The sequence below is a fragment of the Melospiza georgiana genome, chromosome 23 (assembly GCF_028018845.1).
Source record: "Melospiza georgiana isolate bMelGeo1 chromosome 23, bMelGeo1.pri, whole genome shotgun sequence".
Classification (NCBI taxonomy): Eukaryota; Metazoa; Chordata; class Aves; order Passeriformes; family Passerellidae; genus Melospiza; species Melospiza georgiana.
In genome coordinates, this window is record NC_080452.1 from 9712692 (window position 1) to 9737233 (window position 24542).

The following is a 24542-nucleotide window of genomic DNA, read 5'->3' on the forward strand; positions in this document are numbered from 1 at the left end:
TGCTCCTGGGCTGGCACAAGAAGCAGCCAGAGGAGGGAAGGATGGATGGGGAGAGCCTGGAGGAGCTGGGGACCCTCACAGGGGGCTTGGGGAGCCCCTGGAGCAGGGCTGTGCTCAGGCTGGCTCGGTTACAGGCCCCTTCCTGCATAAAATATTGAAATACAATTTTATCAGCCACTCGAATCAGCAGCTACAAGATGCAGCATGGCGGGGCCAGGGTGCATTAATATTTATTGGCCTTGATTTGTTTAAGGAAATCCACCCAGCTTTGGGTAGGCAATTTCTGCGGAATCAAACTGTGAAAGGCATTAATCACTGTCAATGATGTGTGTAGGGTACACAGAAAATAAAGGAAATACAGGCTGGATAAACACGGGCTGTGGGATGGGGCTGGGGCAGGTGGTTGGGTTTGGGATCCAGGGAATTCCAGAATCCCAGCGTGGTTTGGGCTGGGGAGGTGCCTGAAGCCCAGAACCCACCCAGGATCCCAGAGTCCGTCATTCCTGTCACTGTGATAGTTTATGGAAAATCCCTTGGCCAGGAGTTTCCTCCTGAGAAGCCTCAAAAAAGCAACGTGAACAAGAAATATCTGATTGCTTGGAATGTGCTCTGGGGGCTGCTCACCAACAGGTGCAGCTTTGATTGGTTCCATGTGAATTGTTGTTAATTAATCACCAATCCCAGTCCAGCTGTGTCAGACTCTATGGTCAGTCACGGATTTTTATTATTCATTGTTTTCCAGCCTTCTGATGTCTCCTTTATCTTTCTTTAGTGTACTTTTAGTATATAATTTCATAATATGATATGGGATATGATATGATATCATATAATATCCTATCCTATCCTATCCTATCCTATCCTATCCTATCCTATCCTATCCTATCCTATCCTATCCTATCCTATCCTATCCTATCCTATCCTATCTCTGATCTGTCGTGGGTTTTTATTATCATTCTTTTCCAGCCTTCTGATGTCTCCTTTCTCTTTCTTTAGTACAGTTTTACTATATTATATAATACAATTTCATATCATTTCATATAATATAATTTCATATGATATGTTATATAATATATTGCATATTATATATAATATGATAATATATAATATAATATAGCAATATAAAATAATATAATAGTATATAATTTCATCTAATTTTGTATAATATTATATAATATAATTTTATATAATATATAGTGTAATATAATATATTATATTATCTCTGGTCTGTCACAGATTTTTATTATCATTCTTTTCCAGCCTTCTGATTAATATAATATAATATAATATAATATAATATAATATAATATAATATAATATAATTAATATCTCAGCCTTCTAAGAACTTGGAGTCAATCCTCATCTCCCACCTCATCCTGGGGACCCTCAAACACCACAATTGGTGACCAGCAGCCCTTCCCCTCTGGTGGGAATGTCCCAGCCAGAGCTGCGGGCTGTGAGTCCTGGGGACACCTGGGGACCAGGATCCCCCTCTGGGGCTCACCTGGAGCCTTTCCCAGTTGGATTTTTGGGAGCAGCCTCCCTGCAATGCAGCTCCTGCCATGGCCAACCACGCCGTGGCCAGAGGATGCTGAATGGGCACTGAAATGTGGCATTGGTGGTTTCCATGGCAATTTCCTCCGAGGTTAAGGGGAAATTAGAGACACTTTCATTCTCCCCTCAAGATCTTTTTATTGGGCTTTAAATGAGAGCGCTATTAAGAAAGAGAAAGGTTTCAGGATGTGTGTGTTCACAGGGGAGCTAAGCTTTAAACAGAAGAAAAGTGTTAATAAAGCAATTTCAGAATTTAATCTGAGAGTTTATTTTCTCCTTTGCTGCCTTTCCTCCCCTGGGGATAGATCTCCTCCTTGCCCTGCTGAGGATTTGGGATGAAACCTTTTACATTTTTGGAAGCTGCGTGAGACAGTGAGGAGGGAGAGGAGTTTGGCAATGCAGAGGTCACAGGGAAATGAGGCTGCTGAGCCTTTGTGTGAGCAGGGCCTCAGCCAGAGCATGGACAGTGAGGGACACCCACCCTGCACCCAGCCTGCGTGGGAACCTCAGATAAACCCCAGTAAAAACAGTTTGCACTCTCAGTTCTGCTGCTGGCACTTCCCAAACCCAGGGAATGAGCTGGGAATGGAAACCCCAAGAGGTGAGAAAGGAGGGCAGGAATTCAGCAAACCCACATGGAAAAACCTCTGCTGAAACCTGCTGCAGAGCAAAGCTGCTGGGGAGACCTTGGAAATTCATTTGAGAAGATCAGGTGAGCCCTGAGTGTGTTCCAGGGCTGCAAAATGACTCTCATTAACTCCTTAAACGAGGAAGAGTTCCTGCAGTTTCAATACCGTGCCCAGAGGAGCAGTGAGAAGTGAGATTTAAGGCAGCCTGAATCAAATCTGACTTTCATTTCCACTTGCATATGATCAGGGAGGCAGCAGCTCTGTGCTCGGGATGAGGAGGGCGGGAGGAAAACCCAGAAATCCCCATTAACACCTCTGTGCTAGGGGGGATAAAACCCATCTGTGTGCACTGAGGTGCCTGAAAACCCCAGTATTGACCAAAAACCCATTCCAGGCACCAGGGTCAGGCTGGATCAGGGCACCTGCACCCCATGGAGGGGCCTGGTGGAGATTTGCTCTGGAAATGTGGGATGAGGGACCAGAGATGAGGTTTGGGCTGCTGAACACCCCAGGCACAATCAGAGTGCTGGGATTTAAGGCTGGAAAACCCTCTGGGATCATCCAAGCCCAGCAGCACCATGGAGTTTCCCTCTAAAACCCATTCCGGGGGTTCCTGGGGTGCAAAATGGTGCTCAGGGAGCTCAGGGAGCTTTGCAGGTCCAGGGGTGAGGAGCAGGCTGAGCAGGCATTCCTCATTTGGAGTTTTACTCCAAATCCTTGCACCAAGCCAGGGCAGCATTTCCTGCTCTGGAATTCCAAATTCCTACACCAAGCCAGGGCAGCATTTCCTGCTGCTCCAGGGAAAAGGAGAGCTGTTCTCCCTCCACCAGACTGCTTGTTTTGGTTTTTTTCAGTTACACAAAACGATCTTCTCTGTCTGCAATGTGAAGGAAAAGCCATATCCCTCCAGCTGTTGAGTTAAGCAGAGTCTTATTCAAATTATGTAGGGGGAAAAAAATGTCATAACATAATGAGAATCAAATGTTGGCTCCGGGCGCCTTCATATTCCAGGGCTTTAAAAACAACAATAGCAACAAAACACTTCAATCTTTTATCTGCCAGTGGAAAATGGTCATTTAAATAAACATTAACTAAGCTGGGGAACTTTGATGTTGCGGCAGCAATTGGTTTCTGACAGAGAAGATAGTTAAAGTCTTATTCTTTTTAATGGGCAGCGTTTTTAGAGGCAGATTAGCTGAGTTGCAGCCCGGAGCTGCTCCTTTCCTGCAGCTGGTGCCCCTGGGGATGGAGCTGGGCTCTGGGGCCAGGGGATGGCAGGGAAGGGGTTTGGGCTGGCAGAGACTGAGACAAGGAGCCAAAGCACCCAGCTGTGCATGCCCAGGGCTGGTGTGCAGGAATCCATCCCAAAGCTGGGGCTGCTGGGTTTTGGGGAGTGCAATGTAAGAAATCCCTGGTGGAAGGTCCATATCCAGGGTTGGTGTGCATCTCCCAAACCCGGGGCTGTTGGGTTTTTGGGGAGTGCAATGTAAGAAAGGCTTTCCCAGATTTGGGATGGCTGGAACAGCTTTTCCAGAATTTGGGACGGCTGGAAAGGCTTTCCAGGATTTGGGATGACATTATGTTATATGTTATGTTATGTTATGTTATGTTATGTTATGTTATGTTATGTTATGTTATATTATATTATATTATATTATGTATTTATTATAAATCATATTGATGCCATGGGAGGTGGCATCAATGTGATTTATAATGAATATATAAATATATAATTTTTTACATATTCATAATAAATATAATATTTATATTATATATATAATATAAATATTATACAGATAATATTTATATAATATTTATATTATATAGATATAATAAATATTATATCGTGCCTGCTCAGGTGTGGGGGCACAGGGAAAAGGGAGGACTGGGATGTGGAAATTGGAAAGGGAAGGAACCTTCCCCTGGTGCTCCTACAGCTGTCAGACAGCTGGAGGGTGTGATAAACCACGGTGGGAGGGTGTGCAGGGTGCGATAAACCACGGTGGAATACCCTGGGCAAAGCTCAGCTCAGAGGGTCCCAGGTGGGCTCAGCTCTGCCTCCAGGAGCTCTGAGCTCCCAGCACACACCCCTGGCACCTGTGGAAGGTGATTTCAGCTCTCTGTCAATGGTGCCCTGAGTGGGGCTGATTCCAGAGCTGAGGAAATCAGCGTGAAACAGCCCAGACAGATCACTCAGAAATGAATTTTTCCCATAATTAGGCCACAAAGTGGGAAAGTCCTCTTAACACTGCATTACTGAGCACCTGAAAGGAGAGAATGAAAAGTTTCTCAAGGGGCCACCAGCCCTGGAAAAGCAAATCACTGAGGCCAACGAAAATGAGATTAAATTGAACCTCTGAAAGGCAGTGTGTCTATTGACCTCCCTCATACCAAGTGCTTTCTTCATGTTCCTGTTCTGAAAAAGGGGGGAAATCTCTCCAGGAGAATGCAGGCTGCTCAGCAGATAGCTGGAGGCTGAGTTGGATTTGAATTTTGATCAAAGTTTCTCTCATTTGCCATGCTTTCCTGTGCCTGCACTCCCAATCTGCCTCCTTTGCTTAAAATAATGCTTCCCATGCAGGGAGCAGGAGCTGCCACCCATAATCAGGAAACCTGGGCTCCTGGAAATGCCTTTTGTGCTGTCTGGGGGTTCTTCTCCAGGATCCAGGCTGGAAAAGGAGCATCAGCAGTGTTCTGTGTGCCCCTGCCCATGGGGATGCTCAGGGTGGGCACCTGGCACTGCCCCTCTGCACCCCCAGCTTCTCCATGAGCAGGAAAATGTTAATTTCCAGCAAATTGCACAATTTCCTCACTCCCTGAGCTGGGATAACATCACCTGCAGCGCTTTCCTCCTGTTTTTGAGGCACAGAAGATGCAAAGGAGGAGCGAGGCAGAGGCACCACCTGGCAGGGCCATCCCCAGTGCCCATCCCCAGGGATTGGCATTGCTGCCTTGGCACAGCTGCAGATCCTGGGTTTGCTTTGAGGATTGCCCAGTGCGGGCCTTGGGATGGAATTGTTTTATAAAGAACCTTCCTTGTGCCTTCCTCACACCTGGGACACAGGGGGTGGCTTTGCTGGGCCAGCCAGGGCAATATTCACTATTAAATAGTAAATAATAAATATTAAATGAAGAAAACATCCAGGGGGAAGGAATGAGGGGAGGATTGCCCAGCTTGGTGCTTTTTGGTGCTGCTTTTCCTGATTTTAGGTGCTGTTTCTCCTGCCTTGCCAAGGGCAGTGTCCCACTGACGTGCCAGAAAATCTTGGTATTGACCCAAAAGCCATTCCAGATTCCAGGGTGCCAGGATCAGTCTGGATCAGGGCTCCTGCACACCATGGCAGGATCTGGTGCAGATTTGCACACTCAGCTGAGCGAGTTATTGGCTGCCCACCCTTGGGCTGCTCACCTCTCATTGCATTGTGGGGCCCAAAGCACAGAAAACACAGAACATTTCCTCCTCCCAACGCTGCAAACCACTGCAGTGTTTTAAGATATGGATTATCTCCAACTCCTGCTCCTCTTGATGGTTCCAGCTCATTTGCCTTGCTACTCTAATTTCCTGAAATGTGTGTTTTCTTTGCAGGCTGCTCCCTGCGCACCAGCAGCTGCAGTTTGTGCTCGCTGGGAATGCAGTGCCAGGGATGGGGAACTTTAATGGGCTTGGGAACTTTAATGGGCTTGGGAACGGGATCCTTCCCCCGTGTCCAGGGACACACAGGGCACTGAGGGAGGGATGGCCATGGCAAAGGCTCCTGGAATATCTGAGAGATGGAAACGAGATGGATGAATGAGAGGTGGAAATGCAGCTTGGCCAGGCTTTGCTTGTCCCAGCCCCTGCCTCTCCTCAGCACCCTGGTTTGGTGCTGACCATGGGGATGGGGTTCATGGCTGAGCTGGAGGATCTCACAGGTCATTTCCAGCCTAAATTATTCCACCATCCCAGGGCTTTTCTAGGAACATTTTTGGCCACATTCTCTTTTCCCAAAGAGTGACCAGGCTGACCCTGCTGTGCCACCCCACAGGAGAGCTGCACTGAGCACCACAATGCTCATGTGCATTTATATTTCCCCATTTTTTAGCATTATTTTTGAGGTGTGGCACCTTTAATTTAACTTCCATCTCAGGAACACTCTGGAGTGCTGCTGCAGGATTTGGCTTTGCAGCAGCACCCGCTCTCCCTGGCTGATCTCACAGATGTTTCCTTGGCACAACTCCTTCCTCCATGGGTTTGTTTCCAGGGGAAGGTCAGGGCACTGCACTGCTCTCTGCATTATCTCCTCCCCGAGTCCCTGTCCCTGCAGCAATCCCACCTCCAGCACTTCCCTGCCCGGCTCTGGCACTCCCAGCTCCAGCAGAGACTTCTGGGGACTTTTAATTAATGAGATATCAAAAGGGAATACACCCAAAGAGTGAACCCCGGAGTTGACGACTTTATCTGCTCTTTGCAGCTGCATCTTTTCCCTCTTTTTTATTTATTTTTTTTCCTTTTTTTGGGAGCTGCCTTCCCAGCCCATCAATAGCGTTTCTCATTAAATTAAATCGTTTATTGACCGGAGAGCGACGGCGCCGGGCCCCGCACACAGCACCTTTCCCTGCCAGCAGCCACAGGTCAGTGCTCAGGAAATCAGCTGCTAATGGACTCTGGGCCCGGGGAGTCGCTCTGTGTACCCTCTGTATTTGTTTTTAATTTGGAGCATTGCTAATTCTGTCGCTTCCAATCCCCGTAATGGTTGCAGGGCAGCGCCAGCCCCGTTTTCCTTCTTGCTGATGAGGCAGACAAGAGCCCCCAGCTCAGGAGTTCAGGGGTTCACAGGGGTTCTTGGATGAGGGAAGAGATGAAGATCTGACTTCATGTTTCAGAAGGCTTGATTTATTATTTATTATTTTATTATTTATTATTTTATGATATATATTACATTAAAGCTATACTAAAAGAATAGAAGAAAAGGTTTCATCAGAAGGCTGGCTAAGAATAGAGTAAGAAGGAATGATAACAATGGTTTGTGTCTGGGTCCGTGTGTGGTTCCCTGGCTGCACCAAGGGGCCGTGCAGAACACGTCTGCTTGCAGAGTCACACGCGCACGTTTCTGCTCCACAATATTTTGGGAAGCTCCTCAGACGTGTTAGCAAAGCTGTCACTTGCACAAACTTCCCTGCAAACCAGAGTGTGAGGTTTTTTTCAGAGCTATTAATGGAGGACCAGGGTGGAACCAGCGTGGCAAAGAGGAACAAAAACAAACACCAAGTTAAAGGTGTTCACACCAGGTGCTCACCTGCTCCACACAGGGGTGAACTCTCCAAAGCTGGGGCCGTGTCCAGAGGTTTGGGCACCAGGCAGCTGCCATCACTGCCAGCCCATCCTGCTCCCTGCAGCCCCAGGGAAGACAATGGAACCACCACGGGGGAATTTTCTGTCTCAGGCAAGGGAGGAAGGTGCTGAAGGGCAGGAGGAGCAGGGATGGCACTGGGCAATTTCCTTGAGCGTGACTTTGTCTGTGCTAAAGTGGCAAGGAACACAACAGGAGGAGATTTCAGCTATTTCAGCTGTTAATGAGGGTCTGGAGCATGCCAGGAGCACTCCTGCCTAAAACTGGGGGTTCTCTGGGGATTTTGGATCAGCACAGGCTGAGGCTGGGCTATTTAATTCCTCAAACATCTCTCAGCCCAGGATTCCCCCAGAAGAGAGAAACCTTTGCTATTCCCTGTTCTTGCTCTGCTTTGCCTGCCCCAACTGAGAGCAGTTCATTGTCAGTGCTTGTGGATTTTTAGGTTTTTAATGCCAATCAGCAGCAAATTCCAGCTTCCTATTGACTCAGGAAGAAAAGCTGCCTGCTGGACAGAGCCAGGCTGCAGCTTGAGCAGCAGGAGAGCACCGGGCTCTGGCTCAGCTCAGGGCTACCCTGGGCTGCTCCTCTCCTCCCTCCCCTGCTCAGCTGGGGAGAGACTGATGGAATATCCACGATAAACCATCCCCAGCTCAGCCCCTCCCCTGGCAGGGCACAAACCCCAGTTGGGGAATTGATGGAATATCCCCGATAAACCATCCCCAGCTCAGCCCCTCCCCTGACAGGGCACAAACCCCAGCTGAGGAGTGACCAATGGAATATCCACGATAAACCATCCCCAGCTCAGCCCCTCCCCTGGCAGGGAACAAACCCCAGTTGGGGAATTGATGGAATATCCCCGATAAACCATCCCCAGCTCAGCCCCTCCCCTGGCAGGGAACAAACCCCAGTTGGGGAATTGATGGAATATCCCCGATAAACCATCCTCAGCTCAGCCCCTCCCCTGGCAGGGCACAAACCCCAGCTGAGGAATGACCAATGGAATATCCCCGATAAACCATCCTCAGCTCAGCCCCTCCCCTGGCAGGGCACAAACCCCAGCTGAGGAGTGACCAATCGAATATCCACGATAAACCATCCCCAGCTCAGCCCCTCCCCTGGCACAGAACAAACCCCAGATGAGGAGTGACCAATGGAATATCCACGATAAACCATCCCCAGCTCAGCCCCTCCCCTGGCAGGGAACAAACCCCAGCTGAGGAGAGACTGATGGAATATCCACGATAAGCCATCCCCAGCTCAGCCAAGCTGTCCTGAGGAGGAAGTGCATGAATAAAACCCATGATCTGCACACCAACAGGAAAAGGCTGAATTCTTCAAATAAATGGCTCCCAACAAATAATTTGAGCGGCTCTCATGAGCGGCTTAGGCCCTCGAGCATGAAGATTATCAGCCCCATGTAATTTTCTCCTGGCTGATGTAGCTGCAAAGACCATTCATATTCATATAAATGTCTAATGTCTAATCCTCTAATCTAATCCTTTTTTTTTTCTTTTTCCTGCTCATGCTAAAGCTTCCCAGCCCAGGCTCCAAAGCCCTCTGAGCAATGGAATTATTGATAAATTACTGCAGAGAGGAGGAGCACAGCACATGCACCAAACCCACCGAGCTCTGCCTCCTCTTGAAGAGTTGGGATTTCTCTGTTGGGTGAGTTTGAAGGACAATTGCAGGTGTTTTCCCTCCCTGGTGCTTTCCACACCCTGGCCCAGTGCTGGAGGGAGGTGATTTCTCCTCCACTTGGGCTTGCAGAGAGCTTGAGGAAAGGTCTCACTTTGTCACAAGTCAGTTAAGCTCAGCTTGTGCAAATTCAAAATATAAACCCGGAAAAGAAAAATATTAAACAAAAACATAAACATAAAACAAATAAATATAAATATATATGACCCAAAATATAAACATAAAACAAACATAAATATTTAAAAATCCTCCAGAAAATCACAGACTGGTCTGGGTTGGGAGTGCCCTGAAAGCTCACCTGTACCACTGTCCCGGGTGCTCCAGCCTGGCCTTGGACACTCCCGGGGATGGGCCCAGGTTCAGAAGCAGCCAAAGCCCAGCTCCCAAGCCCCGCCTCATTTCTGCCTCTGCCCTGCCCTGTGAGCAGCTCCACATTTATTTATGGACGTTCCCTCTGTGCTCACTCAGGGGGAAAGGTTTGTACCATGGGCAGGAATTGTAAATCCAGGCACAGGCCTGAGCATTTCTGTAATAAAAATGATCATCCTGGAGCTGGTTTTCGTTTGGAATTAGGCTGAGGCTCATCAATTATCTCACTTATCTCACTTAGACCAACAAATAAGCATCAGACAGGAGCCCCTTTCAATCCTGGCAGGCTTGGAGCAGTGCTGAAATCCTGCCCTGGAGCAGCAGGCTCAGCATCCCATTTATTGCTCCCCAAGGCCAGCCAGCTCTCCATTAACTTTTACCTCCAACTAATAGCACATTCATAAGCAATTTTGTGGGTGACTCTGAGACTTTAGGCTGCTCTGGGGTTTTTTCCCCTTATAAATTATCTTTTTGCTTGATGATATGGAATTATTTAGATGACAACTCCCATTAAAAGAACCTGTGCTCTTACAGGCAAAGCCATTTCTTCCCAGACAACCCTGCTATAAAATTGTTCTAAATCTACTGAATGCATGGAACAGAGTTTTGCCACGATTAAAAAGGAACGGAGACTTTTCCATTTGAATATTTCCCTTTTTGATAGCTCAAACACACATTTCCAAGTCAATAAGTTTTCAGCTTTGTTGTCAGATGAAGCTGGTTTGTATTATAATTCTCCCCGTTGCTTTTCACAGATACCGAACGTTTTGTAAATGGAATTTATTTGTAAAATGTCGCTTTCTGCCCCTGATGTTGGACAGAAAGAGCTGCAGGGGCAGAGGTAGGGCCAGGAAATGGCCCAAAGGACAAAACCCCTGGAGGGGATGGAGCCTGCTCAGGGCCTGTGGGGTCCCTGCTCTGCCCTGGGATGGACATCCCAGAAATGTCACAGATATATTTTATGGAAAAGCCTTTTCTTAGGAGTTTTCCTCCTGAGAAGCTGAGAGGCCTCAGGAACAAAATGTAAACAATGGTTATCTGCTGCTGTGGAATGCAACAGGTGCATCTGTGATTGGTCTCATGGGGTTGTTTCTAATTAATGGCCAACCACAGTCAGCTGGCTTGGACTCTCTGGTCAGACACAAGATTTTCCTTTTCCTTTTCCTTTTCCTTTTCCTTTTCCTTTTCCTTTTCCTTTTCCTTTTCCTTTTCCTTTTCCTTTTCCTTTTCCTTTTCCTTCCCCTTCTCCTTTTTCCCTTCCCCTTTCCTGCCTTCTGATGAAATCCTTTCTTCTATTATTTTAGGGTACTTTTAATATGTAATTTTCTTTTAATAGAATATATATAATAACATAACAAATCAGCCTTCTGAACCATGGAGTCAAGATTCCCATCTCTTCCCTCACCCCGGGACCCTCAAACACCACCACACAGAAGCTCTTCAGAGCACTCACAGATCTCTCTGGTGCTTTCTCAGGCACTTTTAAACATCTTCCCAACTGTGCTCCAAGCCCTGACCTTTGGCTGTGCACGGAAATAAATAGGCACACACAGAACAACAGTGAGTATGGAAAATACAAATGTTGACATTAATAAATCATTAAAGGATTTTGATGCCCAACAGCAAGCACAGACCTTTCATCCCTCATTTCTAGCTCTGCATCTGGTAACTAACCTTGTGAAAACAAGAAGAAATTATTGATGTTGTTTTAGTGTTCTGTAGATCAAGTTGCTGTGAGGACTGAGCTAATATTTTGAGAGGTGAGGGTGGGGTGTGGTGTGGTTTACTCCATGCTCTGAATCCTTGGCTGGTGGGATATCAAAAGGCCAGGATGAAACCCAGAGAAGGAATGAGTCTGAAATGTGGGCAGCAGAAGGAAAGAATTGAGCTGAGCAGTGCCCAGTTTGGCTTTGCAGAGGGAGAGTTATGGGCTGCAGTAATTCTGCTTTTTGTGTGGTGCTTGGCTTTCACATGCAGATCCTGGGGATCCATCTCAGCATTATTTGTTTGCTGGTTTCCCTCTCCCTGAATGTGAGAGGACATCGATAGAGTTTAATTGCAAAAATCCATCTATCCCACCTCTGCACATCCATCCACCCTCTGCACTCCTTTATTCACCCACAGCCCAGCAAGGAAAAATCATAAAAACCCATATACAGCCACTTGTGTTTTAAAGAAACAGCAAAGCAGGAGCTACAAACCTTACCCTGATTTACATCCCCGGCAGAGCAGCTCTCCTGTTCCAGCCACCTGCAAAGTGAGTTTATAAACCACGGCCAGAGCTGCCAGTGCAGCTGAGAGGGCCACGAGGGCTCCTATAAACCATATTTTATTGATCAGAATAGGCAGAAACTGCTGTTATTTACACACAGAGTTCTGAACAGCATTTATCGATGTTCCTGAGGAGATGGAGAGAGAGATGGGAGCTGGAACCCACCCAGCTGGGAGAGCAGCCCTTGGGGGAACAGCCCTGCAGACCCTTCTCTGGGGGGCTCTGGTCCCATCCTACACCTTCCAACAATTATTTATTGGAAACCTGCACCTTTATTTACTGGAACCTGCACCTTGATCAGCGCCCAAGATCTCCCTCTGAGCACCAGGCACTCGCTGCACCCCATCCCCTGGAGTTCTGAGCACAGCCAGGGGCACGGGGGCAGGCGCAGGAGGGCACTGGTGGCACTGGGGTGCCCTTTGGTGCCTGTGTTTTCATTGCCACCCTTTCCCCTTTCCTTCCCTGGCTCCAAACTCCCTCCCGTGGCTCTGATCTCCTGCCCAGCAGCCCTGGGAAGGCTTCAAAGGTTTGGGCAGAGCACAGAGAGGCTCTGCCAGGCTTGGACGCTCTGCTGAGGCTCAGCTGAGCCTGGCCCAGGCTCCGAGCTGGGCTCTGGAGCTCATTTACACAGAGCTGGATGGATCAGAGCTGGCACCTCCAGCACAGACACCCCTGTGGCCTCGCACCTCCTCTGTGCCTGAGAGAAGCAGAGAAGGATTCCTTCAGGGCACAGAAATGTGGGAAATCAGCAAAGAACTGAATGCATTTATCCTGAGCCCTGCAGCAGCAGGAGCGTTGCAGTTCCCTCCTGCTGCAGGAATTTTACTGTTCCCTCCTGCTGCAGGAATTCTGCTGTTTGTTAGATCCTGCTGCAGGAATTCTGCTGTTTGTTAGATCCTGCTGCAGGATTTTGCTGTTTGTTCTCTCTTACAGCAAAAACAGCAGGAGTTTTGCTGTTTGATAGATCCTGCAGCAGGAATTTTGCTGTTTGTTCTCTCCCTGCTCCAGGAATTTTGCTGTTCCCTCCTGCTGCAGGAATTTTGCTGTTTCCACGGCCACCAAAAAAATCTCCTTTTTAAACCAAACCCAAAACGTGGTGTGCCATTAATGCACTGTTAAAAACACCCAGTCAGATTTGATGCTTTTTGACCCGACGCTTTATCACCAACGAGGTGAGGAAGGATTTTCCTGCCCCGGGGGAACGATTTGATTTTTGTGACCCTGCTGCAGCGCTGCTCCTCCTGCTGCATCTTGTCCTGTGTAAAGGTGCAGAACAGCCCTGGGGAGGGGTCTGGGGGTCTCTGCCTGCCCAGGGCTCCATCCCAGCCCCTTTGGAGCCCTCAGAGGTGATGCTTGGAGCTGTCACAGGGAGCAGCAGTTAATGCTCAGATAGGGAGGCTGATTTTTCTTCTGTCTGCAGCCTGTAAGAAAATTAAATTCATGCCCAATGGGCCTAAACATTCTGGGTAGCATTGAAGTGCAAACTTGAGCTAATACCTTTCTGATGTTTAAACAAGTACTCATGATATTTTTATGCCCATCAAGGAGCAGCTCTGAAGCCGTCACAAACCAAAAGGGAGGCCATGAATAAAGGAAGGGGGAAAAAAAATCTATTTATGGGTTGTGGGGAGTTCTCTGGATAGCACAGACAGGATGAAATGCCAGAGCGCTTCTCTGAGCTTCCCCTCTGCTGCAGGATCCCCTGTGGGACACAAAGGGATGGGAGATGCTGGTTCTGCTGGGGCTTCTCTTTTCCCCAAATAATCCCTTTGTGAGAACACAGCAATTTCCTGCAGCTCTGACCCAATATTCCTCTTCTCCACCTCCAAATTCCTCTTCTCTCTCTCCAAATGCTCCATCTCCAGGGAGCAGCTGCTCCTTAGGGATCCCTGGGTGCCCAGAGGAGCTGTGGCTGCCCCTGGGACAGTCCCGGGCTGAATCACCAATAACCAAACAATGACCATTAAAATGGGCACAGCCAGGGGGGAAGAAAGGCTGGGGAGGTTTCAGCCCCATCCCACCTCAGCCTGCCGCAGCACATATGGGCAGTGCTGCCCTCCCTGAGGTGTGCAGGGAAGCAGGAGCAGATGGGAGCCGGGCTCTCCAGCAGATAAAAGACAATTAGAGGCGGAAAATGGAGCTGCTGATCACAGGCAGCTTCACTCGGGATGCTCAGCTCAGCCCCTGGGATAAAGAGCGTTTGAAAAGGGAGGGCTGGGAGATGCTCTCCTGGCAGGAGCACCCTGTGCCGCCAGCCTGCTGATTCAGGCGTGGAGCAGCTCCTTGCAGACGTGGGGAGAAACGTTTGAAGGCTCAATTTGAGCCGTTTGTTTCTCATTTTTGAGCTCTCATTAAAATAATCTGTCCTGATTGTCTGTGGGAGCTATTTTTTGTTCCTCTAAACGGTTGCAGAAGACAGCAGAGATTAGAAAGAGAGAATGAGCCCTGGTGAGGCTGTGACTCATCAAATCCAGGCTCCGGCTCTGTGCTGGCTGCCAGGGCAGCAGCAGCCCCTGGAACAGGGCAGGGGCAGGGGAAACTCAGTCCTGCCTTGTCTGAATGAGAGGTTTGGGGAATTTACCTTTATTTATATGGGATGTGACCATCCTGGTCCTTTCATTGGTGTGGGATGTGACCATCCTGGTCCCTTTACTGATATGGGATGGGACCATCCTGGTCCCTTCATTGATAAGGGATGGGACCATCCTGGGACAGGGATGCTCTCTGGAAGAGTTTTCTCCCCTCTCCAAGCCCACAGCACTGATTTGGGATGAAAAGGCTCTGGCTCCCCATGCCAGGATTCAATCCCTGCACTCAGAGCCCCAGGCTGGAGATGTCCAGCACCACCACCCCAGGGAAAAGGTGTTTGGGAGGAATTGTTAGGACACAAGCAGTTCTTTCCTATTCCACCCCAGGGAAAAGGTGTTTGGGAGGAATTTTTGGGACACAAGTAGTTATTTTCGATTCCAGCTACGTCTAACCTCAAAATCACCCGGAATGATGAGGAAGTGTAAATTCCTTCCTCCATTCCTCCCCTTCCTGCCCCCATCTCCACCATCCCTGGCTATCCTGGTGTTCCTACAAGAGCAATTTCAGCTCCTTTGGAGCTCCTGGCTCAGACCCAGCCTGAGCCTGAGCCTTGCTGAGCATCCCCAGGGGCTGCAGGGCTCTGCCAGTCCCCAGGCACAGCTCAGGGGTTCCCGGGGCACCCCTGGCACAAAGCCTGACCCCTCCTGTGGGTGCTGAGCCCTGCACAGACAGTTCCTGCAGGAAGGGCCCAGGAGGGGCTGGGATGTCCCAGCTGCACCTCTGGGGCTCCCAGACCACCCCAAACTGGGTCACTGGAGTGACAAAATGCCCAACAGGCTCTGCCATTAATTAAAACTCAGGGGCCAGCACCTTTCACTCCCAGCACAAAGGATTTCCAACTCTTACTCAATTTCTTCTCCTCCTGTCTCCACAAACACACAGAAAACGCCTTTTGTTTCAGTGCCAGCCTACAGAGGGGCTGTTTGTTCTCTGGCCATTTAAATGTCCCTATCAGTGACATTTTTAAAGCGACGAGAAAGGATTTTAATTGGCTGGAATGCTGATTGCCATAACAACTGGCTAATGAACCATCTGTTAGCATATGTAATATTTATTTATACATTTCAGAGGCGCAGCTCCAGCTCTGGACAGGCTGTGCAGGGAGGGCAGGGCAGCCCTGGCCCTGTGCAGATGGGCAGGGGGCACAGGGGGACCCCAGGGACCCCTAAACTCAGCCTAGAAGAGCTGGCAGCGTGGCCCAGCCTGGCTGAGGAGCTGCCCAGCAGCACAGGACACCCTCCCCTGACCTTGGGTGTCACAGACACCTCTTATGGAAAATCCTTTCCTTGGGGTTGTTCCTCCTGAGAAGCTGGGAGGCCTCAGGAACAAACTGCAAACATTGGTTATCTGCTGCTGTGGGATGCAACAGGTGCATCTGGGATTGGTCTGGTGTGGTTGTTTCTGATTAATGGCCAATCACAGTCAGCTGGCTCGAACAGAGAGCTGAGCCACAAACCTTTGTAATCATTCTCTGCTATTCTATTCTTAGCTCAGACAGCCTTCTGATGAAATCCTTTCTTCTGTTCTTTCAGTATAGTTTTAACGTGATATATATCAAAATCAAGATGAGGAGGAGGATGATGAGGAGGAGGATGAGGAGGAGGAGCAGAAGGAGAATGAGGATGAGGGTGAGGATGATGAGGATGCTGCGGGGGGACCGGAGATGAGTTTTTGACAATGGGGAGGATGAGGATGAAGATGAGGATGAGGATGAGGATGAGGATGAGGATGAGGATGAGGATGAGGATGAGGATGAGGAGGATGAGGATGCTACAGGGGGACTAGAGATGAGTTTTTGACAATGAGGAGGATGAGGATGAGGATGAGGATGAGGATGAGGATGAGGATGAGGATGAGGATGAGGATGAGGGTGAGGATGAGGAGGATGAGGGTGCTGCGGGGGGACCCTTGCTGCGTTTCTGGGTGTATTTTTAGCCTGGTGATGAAGAGCAGGAGGAAGGCAGAGCAGAAAGCCCGGCTCACACCAGTCCCATGCATATGCAAGAGACTCCTAATTGCCCCTCTTTAGAAAGGAATCATCGGGGATTTCACAAGGCACATTATGGAACCTGACATGCTTATTTTTCCTTTTATTATGTTTGTAAGCAGTGATCCTATTGAAAAGAAAATCAAACCCTATTTTTGCCAGTCACAACCATCTCCCTTTCTCTTTCTGCCGGCTTTATTTTATTTTATTTTTCTTTCTTTCCATCAGTTGAATAGAGCAGCATTTTCATGTGTATTAATTGCCCTGTAAAATGCCCTCGAAGTCATTAGAATTCCCCATTCAAAACTATTATCTGTGCCATTATGTCTTTGCATTATATTTATTTAAATGTGGCTCTTCTGAATTAGCTTATTTTTAACAGCTAGCCATGCCTGAAATATTGTTCCAGGCCAAGCTGTTCTCAAATCTTGATTTTTTTTTTAATAAATGATAACTTCATAGAAACTCTTAACGCTTCATCCCGAGTGGAATCACAGTTTTAGGCGTTTAACTCTCTTTCCTTTTTCTCTATTTTCAGAGGGATTGGAGGTTGCCCTGCAGGATTTTTCCTATGGAGCCCCAAGGTTTTCTCCTCCCATCGCTGGCAGCTGTGGTTTGTGGCTCTCACCGGAGTTAAACCCGGTGATTGCAGAGCTGGTTAAGAGAAAACCACACCAGAACCCTCTGAAATCAAGGCCAAGTTGTTCTGATTGCTCAAAGCACGCAGGGATTTCCCACCCACCCTGATGGGATTTTGGGAAGATGAGGGAGCAGCGGATTTTCAGGAGTGCTGCTGGTGCAGGATGAAGGCAGCGCTCCCTTCCCCAGGAGATGCTCTGTGGGTGCATTTCCAGTGGGAAGGGCAGGGCTGGAGTGGGAATTTGGTTTCCTGCCCCATTCCCTCCCTCTGAGCAGAATTCCCACCCTGGGGGCTGAGTCCCGAGCCTGGGCACAGGGAAGGGCTAAGGACAAGGAGCCAGACCCAAAACCATCCCCTACATCCCAAACCATCCCCTGCACCCCAAACCAGCCCCTGCATCCCAAACCATCCCCTGCACCCCAAACCATCCCCTGCACCCCAAACCATTCCCTGCATCCCAAACCATTCCCAGCATCCCAAACCATCCCCTGCACGCCAAACCATCCTCTGCACCCTAAACCATTCCCTGCATCCCAAACCATCCCCTGCATCCCAAACCATCCCCTGCATCCCAAACCATCCCCTGCATCCCAAACCATTCCCGGCATCCCAAACCATCCCCTGCATCCCAAACCCTCCTGCACGCCAAACCATTCCCTGCATCCCAAACCATCCCCTGCACCCCAAACCATCCCCTGCATCCCAAACCATCCCCTGCACCCCAAACCATCCCCTGCATCCCAAACCATCCTCTGCACCCTAAACCATTCCCTGCATCCTAAACCATCCCCTACATCCCAAACCAGCCCCTGCACCCCAAACCAGTCCCTGCTCCCCTCTGCCCCCCTCCCTGCCCCCAGGGCCATCCCTGAGCCAGCACCGGGCCCTCCCCTGCCCTCGCATCACTTTCATATTTAATGGGAGCAGCCGCTCTGTGTCCGCCCTCATTAACCGCAGCCGCAATTAGCGGCTCGCCCCGGGCCGGGCCCTTTGTGCTGCCGCTTCCAGAGGCAGCAGGAGCCACAGCCGGGCCCTGGCCGGTGCCCCGGGCACGCAGCGGGTGTGCCAGGCTGTGCCAGGCTGTGCCAGGCTGTGCCAGCGCCTGGGGACTGTCCCTGCTGTCCCTGGGAGCAGTGCAGCACCTGCGGATCGCAGGGATGCTCTGGGAACGTTCATCCCCCGGTCCCTGCCCGCTCTCCTGGCTGGAGTTTTGTGCTTTGGGGTCAAGGCTTCAACCCCATGGGGTGCTTGGCATAGTGAGGGCAGAGCTGGGGCTGTTCGGGACAGTTTGGGAGCGTTCAGGACAATTTAGGAGCATTCAGGACAGTCTGGGAGGGTTCGGGACAGTCTGGGAGCATTTGGGACAGTCTGGGAGCGTTCAGGACAGTTTGGGAGCATTCAGGACAGTTTGGGAGCGTTCAGGACAGTTTGGGAGCATTCAGGACAGTTTGGGAGCGTTCAGGACAGTTTGGGAGTGTTCAGGACAATTTAGGAGCATTCAGGACAATTTAGGAGCATTCAGGACAGTCTGGGAGGGTTCGGGACAGTTTGGGAACATTCAGGACAGTCTGGGAGCATCCAGGACAATTTAGGAGTGTTCAGGACAGTCTGGGAGGGTTTGGGACAGTCTGGGAGCATCCAGGACAGTTTAGGAGCGTTCAGGACAGTTTGGGAGCGTTCAGGACAGTTTGGGAGCGTTCAGGACAGTTTGGGAGCATTCAGGACAGTTTGGGAGCGTTCAGGATAGTTTGAGAATGTTCAGCACAGTTCAGGAGCACAGCCCTTTGTTGTTTTGCATCCAGCTTTGCACAGAGCAGCAGGGAAATGTCCCCATTTGAATCCCCTCAGTTCTCACCGGGCCCTTTTGAATATTTACAAGCAGGAGCAGGCTCAGATGCTATCTGCTGTTATATCCTCCTTCATTTCCTCTCCTCTGGGTAGCACTGACCCTCACGGGCCAGCAGAGTCTATAAAAGATGGGCAGATACTCCTGAGGCTGCCACGAGCTCCTGCTTTGCCATCCTGACAGAATTTCCCTATTTATTACACCAGCACTGCTTTTTTTACACCACTAAATGCCTTCATTATTGGGGCGGAGCACAGTTCGTGGGGTTTAACCCTTGGGAGAGCCACAGCTCCTGCCTGGGATGCACCAGGAGTGACATGGAAGGGCCTCAGCCCATCTCTGGGGAGATCAGCTCCCGCCCAGCCCCACCAGGGCTCCCAGCGTCGCCAAATGCCGATTCTTTTGCCACTAGATGGAGTCGGGATGGAGTTTGGACAGCCTGGAGCTGTCCAGCAGGTTTGGGGTCTGGGCTGTGGGACAGGGGCAGGGATGGCTGGCAGCCCCCTGGGAGCTCAGGGCTGGGGGTCTGAAATGCCATAAATGCCACCCCCAGTGGGGCTGGGCCCTTCTGCAGGGACCACAGGTGGTTTTTTGAGTTTTTTGTCCCTTTTCCCTTCTCTTGCATCTCTGTTCAGCTCTCGGAGCACAGGGTGGGAAGCAGGCCAGGCTGCACCCCTGAATTCCCAAATGAATTCCCAAATATCCCCGACCAGCCTGGAAAAAGAGACAAAAAACCCCCCAAAAACCAACAGAAAGGAGCAGGGACAGGCCCAGGGGTGCCCCCATCCTCCCCTGCCCCATCCTGCTCTGCTGGGCCACCCCGAGCCTGCAGCTGCCTCAGGACTTCCATGAAATAATAAATATCAATCACAATGGGCAGGATATCGATCTGCAGATTTCACTGACATTTACAAATAAATGATGTATTGCAGTTTTCATTCTGCTGGCTGGGCTGACCCCGATGGCCTTTACATAATTTACTTTTGATTAAAGAAGTGCTTTGACGCAGGGAACCAAAAAAAAAAGGGATCGATACAATTATGAGATCAGCTTTAAAACAATGTGCTGTGGCAGGGAGGGGAGAGAGGCAGAGCCTTTGGAGAGACTCACGTGGAGCTGGGATGGGTGGAGGGATTTCAGAGATTTCCTCCTTGCTGGGAGCTTGGAGTGGGCTGAGGAGCATCAAAAGTGCAGGTTTATTTAATTCCAGGGGTAGGAACGGTCCCTCCAGCCAGAATCCAAAAGAGGAGCAGCCCCACTGCCCCTGCCCTGGACATTTTGGATTCAGCAGGGCTGGAGATGCACACAATGCCCACTGCAGCTACAGGGAAACCAACCCTGTCAGCAAATCAGGGGCTGGCACGAGCTAATGCGCTGCCATATGTTCATTAAAGCGCCACGACGTGCAAAATAATGGTGACAGTAGGTTAAAGTCATATTCTGGTGAACAATATCCAAAAATACGATTTTTTGGCAACCGAGCTGTGAGCATTATACATAATTAATGAGTGTTCTTGCACTTCCTATGCCCTTGCACACAGGGAATAACCACAACCTGTTTGCGTTTGTGAGGCATGAAAAACCCCCACACTCACTCCCCTGCTCAGCACTGCCTCACGACTCCAAATTCTTCTGGGTGTATTTTTAGCCTTCTAAGAAAAGTCAGGAGGAAAACGTGGGATTTGGGAGCTGAGATGGAGCCAGGCGGGTCAGGGATATTCGGGAATTAATTTGGGAACTCAAATTTGGGTGCTGCCTGGCCTGCTTCCCTCCCTGTGCTCTGAGAGCTGAACAGAACTGCAGGGGAAAGGGACAAAAAATGGAACTGCAGAGCTGCAAGGGAAGGGGAAAAGGGAAAAATTGGAACTGCAGGTGACACCCAATGGAGCTGCAAGGGAAGGGAAAAGTTACAAAAAGATGGAACTGCAGATGACACCAAGAGCTGCAAGGGAAGGGAAAAGGGTCAAAAAATTGAACTGCAGGTGACACCAAGAGCTGTAACAGTGCTCCAAGGGAGGGGAAAAGGGATAAAAATATGGAACTGCCAACAACAGTGCTGCTGCAAGGGAAGGGAAAAGAGACAAAATTCCCAGGGTCAGCATCCTGCAAATCCTGCACGCATGGGGAGGAAAGGCAGGACCTGTCTGTGCTCCCATTTCCCTCACCACTAGTCATGGTTGCAAAACAAACAAACAAACAAACAAACAAAAACAAAGAAAAGCAAAACCAACAAAAAAACCCAAGACTAAACAAAAGCCCCAGATCTACATCCATAAAATCAAATAAATCCAAATGCAATGACTGATCAGAAGGAAAACAATCAGCTGCGAGCCAGTTTATTCAATCTGCCTAATGTGAGGAGGTTGCAAACATCCCACTGTTTACCCTGACTTCTTTTTTTTTTTTTTTTCCCTTTTGGCAGCAATAAAAACAAATAAAGCAGAAGCACTTGCTATTCAGTCTGAGGTCTGACTGTACCCGGAGAATCAAAGCCAGCAGCAGAGGGCTGGAAGGCATTTGGCCCAAACCTTTTTTTGCAAGGAATCCTGCAAAGTTTCCTCTTTGTAAAGTGCATTTAGGAGGAGTTTTTCCTTATTGTGATTCCCTCACAGGCTGCTGTGGAACCCAATCCCTGCTGCTGCCCCCTCCTGTCAGGGGTTTGGGGAAGCTGAACGTGTCCCCGCACACCTCAGGGCAGCGCAGGGATGCTCCAGGATGGATTTGTGCTCCCAAAACCCTCCCTGGCGTAGTTAAGCTCAGAAATCCTGGCTGGGCGTCCCAGAGGAGCTGAAACAGTCGCTTGTGAGCAGAGAACAGCAGTAAAAGGAGGATGAACACCCTCCAAGTGCTTCCCAAACCCAGGATTTGCCACACAGCCCGTGTCCCCACGCAGTGACAGAGCTGGAACAGATGGAATTCGTGGAATTCGTGGAATTCTGTGTCTCCCCCCTGTCTCTGTTTGAGATGAGGGGAGCAGATCCCTCAGGGCTGGTGCCAGGCACCTGGGTGCTGATGGAGGCTGGTCTGGGTGGGCATGGCCTGAACTTCTGCCCCTGGAGCTGCTCCTGAGGGCACAGCAGGGAACAGCAGCGCTGCCAGGAGCTGCCAGCAAACGGAGATTTGCTGCTTGTGAAAAACGACAATCACTTGTTTATAAAAGTTTAATGGTAATAAAATACCTGTAAAATTAAAGTAATAATAATTTGGACAATTTGGATTAGGACAATGTGAGACAATAGAAACAAGAGTTACAGACAGGCTGGGTACTTTTTCGGGGCAAAATAAGCCTGCAAAAGGACCCACGTTAAAAGAGGATTAACCCTTAAAAGCAACAGCCTGTTGCATATTCATACACCTCATACATGATGCATAAATTCCATTCAAACACAGGATTCTGGCTGGGCAGTGTCAGCTTCTTCCTCTTAATCCTGACGGTCTCTTCAGGCCTGAGCAAGGTGGGAAGAAGTTCTTTTCTTCTGATAATGGAGCAATAAATTCTTTTTCTCTGCCTGTGAGCCCACAATGGCCCCAGTCCCACCAGCACAGGGCTCTGGACCAGCAGGAGGAACCTTGGACCAGCCCCAGGCACAGCAAACAAGAATTCAGCAAGAATAATTCACCCTGCCAGGTGAAGAGCAGGAATGTTCAGAGGAACTCTGAATGTGCAGCCCTCACATTAAAACCCTTTGGCTCTGGCCCCCAGCTCGCTGCCAGCTGCAGGTATGACCCCAAGCAGAATATCCCAGCCACTCACTCCTCCTCCACGGCTGCTTCTTCATGGCTGGACCCTGAGCCCGCAAGCCCCGTTGGGAACGATGCCCACGTTTGCCAAGGTGTGAGTGAGGCATTTCCAGACTCTGGAGCTCCTGGAGGGGCAGAGGCTGTGCCAGCCCTCCTGAGGAACTGCTGGCAGCGTGGAATGCCAGGGACTCTGCCCTCCATTCTTCTCCCAATCACAGCACAACAAAGCTGAAATGTCACCGTGCCTGCCCTGGCCCTGCTGCAGACAAGGCAATTATCCCTCCCTGTCACCCTGCTCCTGAGTCTCGGCTCAAATGAGCTGCTGGCACCAGGCTGGGGCCCAGTAATGGCTCTGGATTTCAGCTGCTCAGGGCAGGCAGGGCAGCTCTGGGGACACTGGGGATGCTGGGGACACCTGGGGACACCTGGGTACACCTGGGTACACTGGGGACACCTGGGCACAGCTGGGGACACTGGGGACACCTGGGGACACTGGGGACACCTGGGTACACCTGGGGACACCTGGGTACACTGGGGACACCTGGGGACACTGGGGACAGCTGGGCACAGCTGGGGACAGCGGAAGGGTCACCTGGCCACCTCTCTCCTCCCCTCTCCCTGCTGACCTGATACCAACCCTAAGTTAATCAGGCTGCAGGAAAAGCCCCATTTGCAAGGGAGGAGAGCTTATCTTTCATTTTGCAGGATCAGTTTTGCAGCGTGTTGATGTATTTATAGTTTTAATACCCACCCATAAATGCCCCCTAAGCAGGGAATATTGCACCTCTCGATTACTGTTATTGCTTTATTGCTCCTGGGAACCATAAATTAGCAGCTTCCCCCAGCAATGCTCACAGGGCACAGAATTACATTACAATGTACACACACAGCAGCCTATTAAGGCATTGCCATTCCATAAAAGTCTTTATAGTTTTTAAGTGTACACCTATAAGTGTTTCAATTAAAGAACTACATGCTCGCCTGGTAATTGCCCTCCCATTTGTGATAGGGCTCCGTGGCAGAAAGAGGAAGAAGCAAGACTAAAAGGTGGAAAATTGGAATATAAAACACAGAATATGAAGCTGCCATAAAAAGAAAACCACAGGTTTAAATTATGCTTATTAGAGTCGTTTGCATGGTTTCACTCTTGCTGCCAGGAATTGTTTGTGAGGAGAGGAGAGGAGAGGAGAGGAGAGGAGAGGAGAGGAGAGGAGAGGAGAGGAGAGGAGAGGAGAGGAGAGGAGAGGAGAGGAGAGGAGAGGAGAGGAGAGGAGAGGAGAGGAGAGGAGAGGAGAGGAGAGGAGAGGAGATGGAAGAGAGAGAAGAGAGAAGGGAAGAATGGGAGAAGGGAGAGAAGAGAGAGGAGAGAGGAGAAAAGGAGAAAAGAGAAGAAGAGAAGAGAAGAGAAGAGAAGAGAAGAGAAGAGAAGAGAAGAGAAGAGAAGAGAAGAGAAGAGAAGAGAAGAGAAGAGAAGAGAAGAGAAGAGAAGGAGAGAAAATAGAGAAAAAAGAGAAAAGAGAGAAGAGAAGAGAAGAAGAGAAGAAAGGAGAGAAGAGAAAGAAAAGAGAGAAAAGAGAGAAAAAAGAGAGAGAAAAAGAAGAGAGAAGAGAGAAGAGAGGAGTTTCTCTTCTCTCCCATCCCGATTTGCCCAGTTTGGCGGGGATTCAGTCCCCGGGATGAGGATGGTTCGATCTCCCGGGATGAGGATGGTTTGGTTTCCCGGGATGAGGATGGTTCCATCTCCTGGGATGAGGATGGTTCAATCTCCCGGGATGAGGATGGTTTTATCCCCCGGGATGAGGATGGTTCCATCTCCCGGGATGAGGATGGTTTGGTTTCCCGGGATGAGGATGGTTCTATCCCCCGGGATGAGGATGGTTCCATCTCCCGGGA